The sequence below is a fragment of the Engystomops pustulosus genome, unplaced genomic scaffold (genome assembly GCF_040894005.1).
Source record: "Engystomops pustulosus unplaced genomic scaffold, aEngPut4.maternal MAT_SCAFFOLD_18, whole genome shotgun sequence".
In the NCBI taxonomy this organism is placed as follows: domain Eukaryota; kingdom Metazoa; phylum Chordata; class Amphibia; order Anura; family Leptodactylidae; genus Engystomops; species Engystomops pustulosus.
The window spans coordinates 2,197,501-2,206,909 of NW_027284960.1; positions in this window are offsets into that span (position 1 = coordinate 2,197,501).

Sequence of the window (9,409 nt, forward strand, 5' to 3'; positions counted from 1 at the left end):
CGGCAGAGGGCTTGGAGAAGGCTCGCGCGGATCCTCGGTTCGGATCGCCTGGCTTCGCGGGAGCGGCCTTCGGCTAGGGCCGACGACGGCCGGACCGAGCAGATTTGGACCGGGGTGCGGGGCGAGTACCTGCCTCTCTCACAAAGGGAGTGTCACCGGTAAGAAGCCTCTTCCCACGTCTGCTTGCCGACTTACGCTCGCCCCGAGAGGCCCAACCGAAAGAGTGGAAAGGGGCAGAGATTTCCAGGGTCGCCCCACCAGGGATGCAATACCCCAGTGCAGACAGTCGGCCCTGCCCCGAACCTACTCGGTGGTTTGAAGGTTAACCTCTTGGGGAAAAGCAGCGATTCGCCTCGCGGTGCGTGCCTCCGCGGATCTAAACCCCCTCGATCGATGTGGGGCCAGAGGACCCCTTTTCCCCGTACGAAACTGTCAGCTCACCATGGGCTCGACGTCCGTGGGTCGGGGAGTTGAGCGCTTACGCGCGGCGGGACCTTATAACCTGCAGCGGCTGAGGAGCGAAGATTTCCAGGGTGGGCCCCCGGGGATGCCATACCCCGAGCAGCCTGTCGGCCCCGCTCCTAGCACGCTGGCAAGCAATGGAGTCTTCCCCGCGGCAGCCACCGCCTTCGCCCTAGCCTCGCCGTCAGTCGATGAAGAACGTCGTTCGCCCTCCTCTGCTCGGGATTTGGAAACGGCCTGGCCTTCGCCTACTCCGTCGGGCAACTGCCTTCCGCCAGCCCCTTCCCTCGTATCCCCTTCTTCCATTTTAGACCCGATCAGGGGATTGGTTAGCCCAGCCCTGGGGTAAGAAGAGGGGTTGGGGTCGGTTCGGCTTCGGGTGCCCCGCTCGGCCAAAGGTTCCCCTCGCTGTGGAAGCACGCGAGGTCGCGGAGGGTGTCGGGGTTATTTTCGGCTCCCTGGCTTCGCGGGAGCGGCCTTCGGCTAGGGCCGACGCCGTCCGGCCCGCGCAGATTTGGACCGGGGTCCGGGGCGAGTACCTGCCTCTCTCACGAAGGGAGTGTCACCGGTAAGAAGCCTCTTCCCACGTCTGCTTGCCGACTTACGCTCGCCCCGACGAGAGGCCCAACCGAAAGAGTGGAAAGGGGCAGAGATTTCCAGGGTCGCCCCACCAGGGATGCAATACCCCAGTGCAGGCTGTCGGCCCTGCCCCGAACCTACTCGGTGGTTTGAAGGTTAACCTCTTGGGGAAAAGCAGCGATTCGCCTCGCGGTGCGTGCCTCCGCGGATCTAAACCCCCTCGATCGATGTGGGGCCAGAGGACCCCTTTTCCCCGTACGAAACGGCCGGCTCACCATGGGCTCGACATCCGTGGGTCGGAGAGTCGAGCGCTTACGCGCGGCGGGACCTTATAACCTGCAGCGGCTGAGGAGCGAAGATTTCCAGGGTGGGCCCCCGGGGATGCCATACCCCGAGCAGCCAGTCGGCCCCGCTCCTAGCGCGCTGACGAGCAATGGAGTCTTCCCCGCGGCAGCCACCGCCCTCGCCTCGCCGTCGGTCGATGAAGAGCCGAGTTCGCCCTCCTCTGCTCGGGACTCGGAAACGGCCTGGCCTTCGCCTACTCCGTCGGGCAACTGCCTTCCGCCAGCCCCTTCCCTCGAATCCCCTTCTTCCATTTTAGACCCGATCAGGGGATTGGTCAGCCCAGCCCTGGGGTAAGAAGAGGGGTTGGGGTCGGTTCGGCTTCCGGTGCCCCCGCTCGGCCAAAGGTCCCCTCGCTTTGGAAGCACGCGAGGGTGCCGGGGTTATTTTCGGCTTGACGCCTAGTCCGGTCCCTGCCGGCTCCCGTCGAGGCCCGCGGTCAAAACCAGCTCCCCGGCTGTCGGAGCCGGAGCCCCGCAGCCCGAGCGGACGCACCGAGTCCCTCATGTAAGGGATAGCCGCCCCTACGGAACGGCCCGGACTGGGACCAGGCTCCCCCAGGCGCCGAAGGGGTGGGTCGGCCGTGTTGCCGAAGCTTAGCCGGCGCTGATGACCGCAGCCCCTAACGACGCCCACAGGCGGGGGAGCCAAGGAGAGCACTAGGAAGACGTGGCGGGGTCGGACGGCTCAATTTCCAGGGTGGGACCCCGGGGGTTCAGTACCCCGGGCATCCGGTCGGTTTCGCCGGCGAGACCCCAAGCCTTCCACGGCCCCCTTCGTGGGTGCAGGGATACCGAGCAGGGTGGCTTAGACGCCAATTCCCCAGAAGTTTTAGGGATAGGGTTTGTCCGGGCGCCACCGCAGCGACAACCTCGCAAAAGAAGCTCTATTCCACAAAGCACGGGCAACGTTCGTGTGCGAGTGTTGGTCTCCCATGGTCTACCGACTCCCCCGGGCGGCCCAAGCGTTACGCCCACGGCCGGGCCCTCGAGCAGGCGCACCCCTGGTGCCTCTCGTAAGGGAAGGCTACGGTCCTCAACCCCTCGTATGGCGGGGAGGGCGCATTTGAAACGCTAAAGGACGAGCCCTGTTCGGGACCTGGCGGGGATCCGCGGATTGGCGAGAGGGATGGGTCTGCCGTTGGTCAGAGGGGACGCACCCCTGGGACGCAGTTTGGCATTAGCGACCGATGGCCCATCTACGACCATGTACTCCGGGAGCGCCAAGGAGGACGCGGGTGGGCTTTGGGGGCAGACTCATTTTCCAGGGTCTGGGCGCCAGGGGTGCAATACCCTTAAGCGCTCATGTCGGTTTCGTCTGCCGCCCGCCTCTGGCCCGGCTCCTAGTGACGGGTGCTGTGAACGTGCGATCGTGCTTGCGGTTGAAGAGTTCAAAGGCTACCGCTGGGGATAACACGCCCGGGGAATTTAGAAACCCCCCCTCCGCTACAATCTCTGCTTCTGCCGGACTCGGAGGGGAGCCGCCCCGGGGGCGACCGCTCCCTCTCCTCTTCCGCGGCGTGCCGCGCGCTTCGCCGTCAGCAGCGGAGCGAACCTTTTTCTCGGTCCGCAGCTCTTCAGGCGTAGGCGGGCAGCGCTAACAGGGTACACTGGGGACCACTCGACCGCTACCGCTCCTCCGACCGACGACCCTACCTACCGCGGAAACGCCACGGTGGGTCTAAGCCTCGTCAGCGCCGCGAGGAGCAAGCGGGAGCCGTCCCTTTTCGTGCTGCGGAAATAAACCGTGGACACACAGGTGTGTCTGCGCTCTCCGACCGGGCGGGGGGCGATTGGACTTGCCCGAGGGACACTAGGCGAGGCGCTACCGCGGGAGCCGGAGCTCCGCGCCGGACGCTGCCGCCGCCAACGCCGCCGCCCCCCACCCACGGTACGGTGGAGTACGCCCGTTCCATACGCTTCGTAGCAAACCTCAGCCGAAGCAGAGAGTCCTACCGCTTGTGGCAGGAGCGGGGCCGTGCGAGGACCACACTGGCACCGCGCTACACAACCTTAGGCAGAGGACGACAGCCGCTCACGGGGAGCGGGGGATTGATGCGCGACCAAGACTGAGGCTAAGGAACGCTTTACCATAAACCGGCCGGGGCCAATACCCCTGACCGAGCAAAGTGCCTTGCCCCGCCGGATCGCGCTGTGTCAGATCGATCAAAAGAGCGGAGAGCCGAGACTCTACCGCTGGGAGTTTGTGGAGAACGGCCTGGCTTGCGTCCCGTCCTCCCGCCCTCGACCTCACATGGCTAGCCTCACCCGCCGGGAGCCACCCCATTGGGGACCGTAGGGCGGAGAAGGGGTCTCCGCGTCCGGAATTTTACTTGTGGAGAACGGCCTGGCTTACGTCCCGTCCTCCCGCCCTCGACCTCACATGGCTAGCCTCACCCGCCGGGCGCCACCCCATTGGGGACCGTAGGGCGGAGAAGGGGTCTCCGCGTCCGGAATTTTACTTGTGGAGAACGGCCTGGCTTACGTCCCGTCCTCCCGCCCTCGACCTCACATGGCTAGCCTCACCCGCCGGGCGCCACCCCATTGGGGACCGTAGGGCGGAGAAGGGGTCTCCGCGTCCGGAATTTCTTGTGGAGAACGGCCTGGCTTACGTCCCGTCCTCCGATGGCTAGCCTCACCCGCCGGGCGCCACCCCATTGGGGACCGTAGGGCGGAGAAGGGGTCTCCGCGTCCGGAATTTACTTGTGGAGAACGGCCTGGCTTACGTCCCGTCCTCCCGCCCTCGACCTCACATGGCTAGCCTACCCCGCCGGGCGCCACTCCATTGGGGATACGGTACAGCAAAGCGCGACGCCGCACGATGCCAACACTTTGTGCAAAAACCTGGCAGAGTCGACCAAAACCTCGCTTCTTTGACCGGTATTTTTGATGCTTTTCTCTGCCGCCGAAGGTGCACTGAGGGTCGGATCGCCCAAAATTTTTACCGGTCGTTTTGGTCTGCGGTTCTTCCGATAGGTGCCCGCCTGGCAGTTCTTTTTCAGCAGCCTTCGAAGGCCATCCGGCGGGCAAGCCAGGGGTTGGCAGCCGCCGGCGGTGAGCCTTCCCCGGCAGGAGCAGGGCACCTCGGACCGCAAAATTTTTTCGACTTTCGCCGAGGCCAAAACCCCATGCACTTTTAAAGCCTGCCCGCAGCGCCGTCTCCTGTCAGACGTCCCTTGCCGCCTGCGGTGGTCCTCGCCCGGCAGAGAGAAGCCGGAGTCGCCCTCTCTCCGGTTCTTTTTCACCATTCCGGAGCTCTGAAATCTGCCGGACACCGAGTTGCCGAGGACGCTTCCAGGAGGGCGGCAGCGAGAGGCAGAGTGCCACCGGTCGGGTCCCCGGTTCTCCCACACTTTGAAAATTTTTCGCTTGTTCTGGTGGGATGGAGAGAGAGCGTGGCTTATGCGCCCTCTGCCCCGCGGTACGCCCTTGGCTAGCCTTACGCCGGTGGTTCGCCAGTCCACCGGCACCTTATACAGCGGGGACGGCGTGGCTTATGCGCCCGTCAACCCACCTACTCGCCCCGGCTAGCCTTTTACCCGGAGGGCGCCACGCTCCGGGTACCAGTGAGCGGCACGAACCCAGTCATACCATGCCGCTCACCTCGCGCCCTCTCCGGCCTCCACCGCGGAGACCTCCCGCTCTGTTCTGCGGAGAGCGATTTTGGGCAAAATCTACAAAGTCCCCGATGGTTAAGGACGTAGACTGTTGAGCGGGACCTACACACTCTTGTAGCCGAAGGGGCTCGCCATTTCCCGCAGAAAATGGATCACCTCCCGCAGAGGAACATGAAATGCCCCTTCCCGCGGGACCCGAAGGACCGCCCTGTCCGAGCAGGCCTCCAGGACCACGGCACGCAAAAGCGACTCAGTCCCGCTGGCATTACGGATCTGACTTAGTGCAAAAACCAGGCAGAGTCGACCAAAACCTCCCTTCTTTGACCGGTATTTTTGATGCTTTTCTCTGCCGCCGAAGGTGCACTGACAGTCGGATCGCCCAAAATTTTTACCGGTCGTTTTGGTCTGCGGTTCTTCCGAGAGGTGCCCGCCTGGCAGTTCTTTTTCAGCAGCCTTCGAAGGCCATCCGGCGGGCAAGCCAGGGGTTGGCAGCCGCCGGCGGTGAGCCTTCCCCGGCAGGAGCAGGGAAGCTCGGACCGCAAAATTTTTTCGACTTTCGCCGAGGACAAAAGCCCATGCACTTCGAAAGCCTGCCCGCAGCGCCGTCTCCTGTCAGACTTCCCATGCCGCCTGCGGTGGTCCTCGCCCGGCAGAGAGAATCCGGAGTCGCCCTCTCACCGGTTCTTTTTCACCATTCCGGAGCTCTGAAATCTGCCGGACACCGAGTGGCCGAGGACGCTTCCAGGAGGGCGGCAGCGAGAGGCAGAGTGCCACCGGTCGGGTCCCCGGTTCTCCCACACTTTGAAAATTTTTCCCCGTTTGTTCTGGTGGGATGGAGAGAGAGCGTGGCTTATGCGCCCTCTGCCCCGCGGTACGCCCTTGGCTAGCCTTACGCCGGTGGTTCGCCAGGCCACCGGCACCTTGTACAGCGGGGACGGCGTGGCTTATGCGCCCTCTGCCCCGCGGTCCGCCCTGGCTAGCCTTACGCCGGTGGTTCGCCAGGCCACCGGCACCTTGTACGGCGGGGACGGCGTGGCTTATGCGCCCGTCAACCCACCTGCTCGCCCCGGCTAGCCTTTTACCCGGAGGGCGCCACGCTCCGGGTAGCAGTGAGCGGCACGAGCCCAGTCATACCATGCCGCTCACCTCGCACTTTTTCCGGCCTCCGCCGCGGAGACCTCACGCTCTGTTCTGCGGAGAGCGATTTTGGGCAAAATCTACAAAGTCCCCGATGGTAAAGGACGTAGACTGTTGAGCGGGACCTACACACTCTTGTAGCCGAAGGGGCTCGCCATTTCCCGCAGAAAATGGACCACCTCCCGCAGAGGAACATTAAATGCCCCTTCCCGCGGGACCCGAAGGACCGCCCTGTCCGAGCAGGCCTCCAGGACCACGGCACGCAAAAGCGACTCAGTCCCGCTGGCATTACGGATCTGACTTAGTGCAAAAACCTGGCAGAGTCGACCAAAACTCCCCTTCTCTGACCGGTATTTTTGCTGCTTTTCTCTGCCGCCGATGGTGCACTGACAGTCGGATCGCCCAAAATTTTTACCGGTCGTTTTGGTCTGCGGTTCTTCCGAGTGGTGCCCGCCTGGGGGTTCTTTTTCAGCAGCCTTCGAAGGCCATCCGGCGGGCAAGCCAGGGGTTGGCAGCCGCCGGCGGTGAGCCTTCCCCGGCAGGAGCAGGGCAGCTCGGACCGCAAAATTTTTTCGACTTTCGCCGAGGACAAAAAGCCCAGCCACTTAGAAAGCCTGCCGCGGCGCCGTCTCCTGTCAGACGTCCCCGCCGCCTGCGGTGGTCCTCGCCCGGCAGAGAGAAGCCGGAGTCGCCCTCTCTCCGGTTCTTTTTCACCATTCCGGAGCTCTGAAATCTGCCGTACTCCGAGTGACCGAGGACGCTTCCAGGAGGGCGGCAGCGAGAGGCAGAGTGCCACCGGTCGGGTCCCCGGTTCTCCCACACTTTGAAAATTTTTCGCTTGTTCTGGTGGGATGGAGAGAGAGCGTGGCTTAAGCGCCCTCTGCCCCGCGGTACGCCCTGGCTAGCCTTACGCCGGTGGTTCGCCAGGCCACCGGCACCTTGTACGGCGGGGACGGCGTGGCTTATGCGCCCGTCAACCCACCTACTCGCCCCGGCTAGCCTTTTACCCGGAGGGCGCCACGCTCCGGGTACCAGTGAGCTGCACGAACCCAGTCATACCATGCCGTTTACCCCGCGCCTTTTCCGGCCTCCGCCGCGGAGACCTCACGCTCTGTTCTGCGGAGAGCGATTTCGGGCAAAATCTACAAAGTCCCCGATGGTTAAGGACGTAGACTGTTCAGCGGGACCTACACACTCTTGCAGCCGAAGGGGCTCGCCATTTCCCGCAGAAAATGGATCACCTCCCGCAGAGGAACATGAAATGCCCCTTCCCGCGGGACCCGAAGGACCGCCCTGTCCGAGCAGGCCTCCAGGACCACGGCACGCAAAAGCGACTCAGTCCCGCTGGCATTACGGATCTGACTTAGTGCAAAAACCTGGCAGAGTCGACCAAAACTCCCCTTCTCTGACCGGTATTTTTGTTGCTTTTCTCTGCCGCCGAAGGTGCACTGACAGTCGGATCGCCCAAAATTTTTACCGGTCGTTTTGGTCTGCGGTTCTTCCGAGAGGTGCCCGCCTGGGGGTTCTTTTTCAGCAGCCTTCGAAGGCCATCCGGCGGGCAAGCCAGGGGTTGGCAGCCGCCGGCGGTGAGCCTTCCCCGGCAGGAGCAGGGCAGCTCGGACCGCAAAATTTTTTCGACTTTCGCCGAGGACAAAAAGCCCAGCCACATAGAAAGCCTGCCGCGGCGCCGTCTCCTGTCAGACGTCCCCGCCGCCTGCGGTGGTCCTCGCCCGGCAGAGAGAAGCCGGAGTCGCCCTCTCTCCGGTTCTTTTTCACCATTCCGGAGCTCTGAAATCTGCCGTACTCCGAGTGACCGAGGACGCTTCCAGGAGGGCGGCAGCGAGAGGCAGAGTGCCACCGGTCGGGTCCCCGGTTCTCCCACACTTTGAAAATTTTTCGCTTGTTCTGGTGGGATGGAGAGAGAGCGTGGCTTAAGCGCCCTCTGCCCCGCGGTACGCCCTGGCTAGCCTTACGCCGGTGGTTCGCCAGGCCACCGGCACCTTGTACGGCGGGGACGGCGTGGCTTATGCGCCCGTCAACCCACCTACTCGCCCCGGCTAGCCTTTTACCCGGAGGGCGCCACGCTCCGGGTACCAGTGAGCTGCACGAACCCAGTCATACCATGCCGTTTACCCCGCGCCTTTTCCGGCCTCCGCCGCGGAGACCTCACGCTCTGTTCTGCGGAGAGCGATTTCGGGCAAAATCTACAAAGTCCCCGATGGTTAAGGACGTAGACTGTTCAGCGGGACCTACACACTCTTGCAGCCGAAGGGGCTCGCCATTTCCCGCAGAAAATGGATCACCTCCCGCAGAGGAACATGAAATGCCCCTTCCCGCGGGACCCGAAGGACCGCCCTGTCCGAGCAGGCCTCCAGGACCACGGCACGCAAAAGCAACTCAGTCCCGCTGGCATTACGGATCTGACTTAGTGCAAAAACCTGGCAGAGTCGACCAAAACTCCCCTTCTCTGACCGGTATTTTTGTTGCTTTTCTCTGCCGCCGAAGGTGCACTGACAGTCGGATCGCCCAAAATTTTTACCGGTCGTTTTGGTCTGCGGTTCTTCCGAGAGGTGCCCGCCTGGGGGTTCTTTTTCAGCAGCTTTCGAAGGCCATCCGGCGGGCAAGCCAGGGGTTGGCAGCCGCCGGCGGTGAGCCTTCCCCGGCAGGAGCAGGGCAGCTCGGACCGCAAAATTTTTTCGACTTTCGCCGAGGACAAAAAGCCCAGCCACTTAGAAAGCCTGCCGCGGCGCCGTCTCCTGTCAGACGTCCCCGCCGCTCGCGGTGGTCCTCGCCCGGCAGGGAGCTGCCGGATTCGCCCTCTTACCGGTTCTTTTTCACCTTTCCGGAGCTCTGATATCTGCCGCACACACAGTGACCGAGGACGCTTCCAGGAGGGCGGCAGCGAGAGGCAGAGTGCCACCGGGCTGGTCCTCGGTTCTCCCACACTTAGAAAATTTTTGCGCTTGTGCTGGTGCGAGGACGTAGGTCTTTCGACCGGGGCAAGCCTGGAGGGCGGTAGCCGGGTTTGGCGCCCTATTCCCGGCTAGCTCTCGGAGGCTTCACCCGGTTGGAGGTTGGAGCTCCGACTTCCATGGGCATGTTCCTCACCGGGACCTACGACCAAGTGTGGCCGAGGGACAGTGACACATTCCCGTGTAGCCTGAGTGGCTGCTCCCGCTGAGCTACTTCCATGAGCACTATTCCTCCCCGGGACCTGCCGCCAAGTCTTGGCCGGGGGACAGTGACACATTCCCGGGTAGCCCGAGTGGCTTC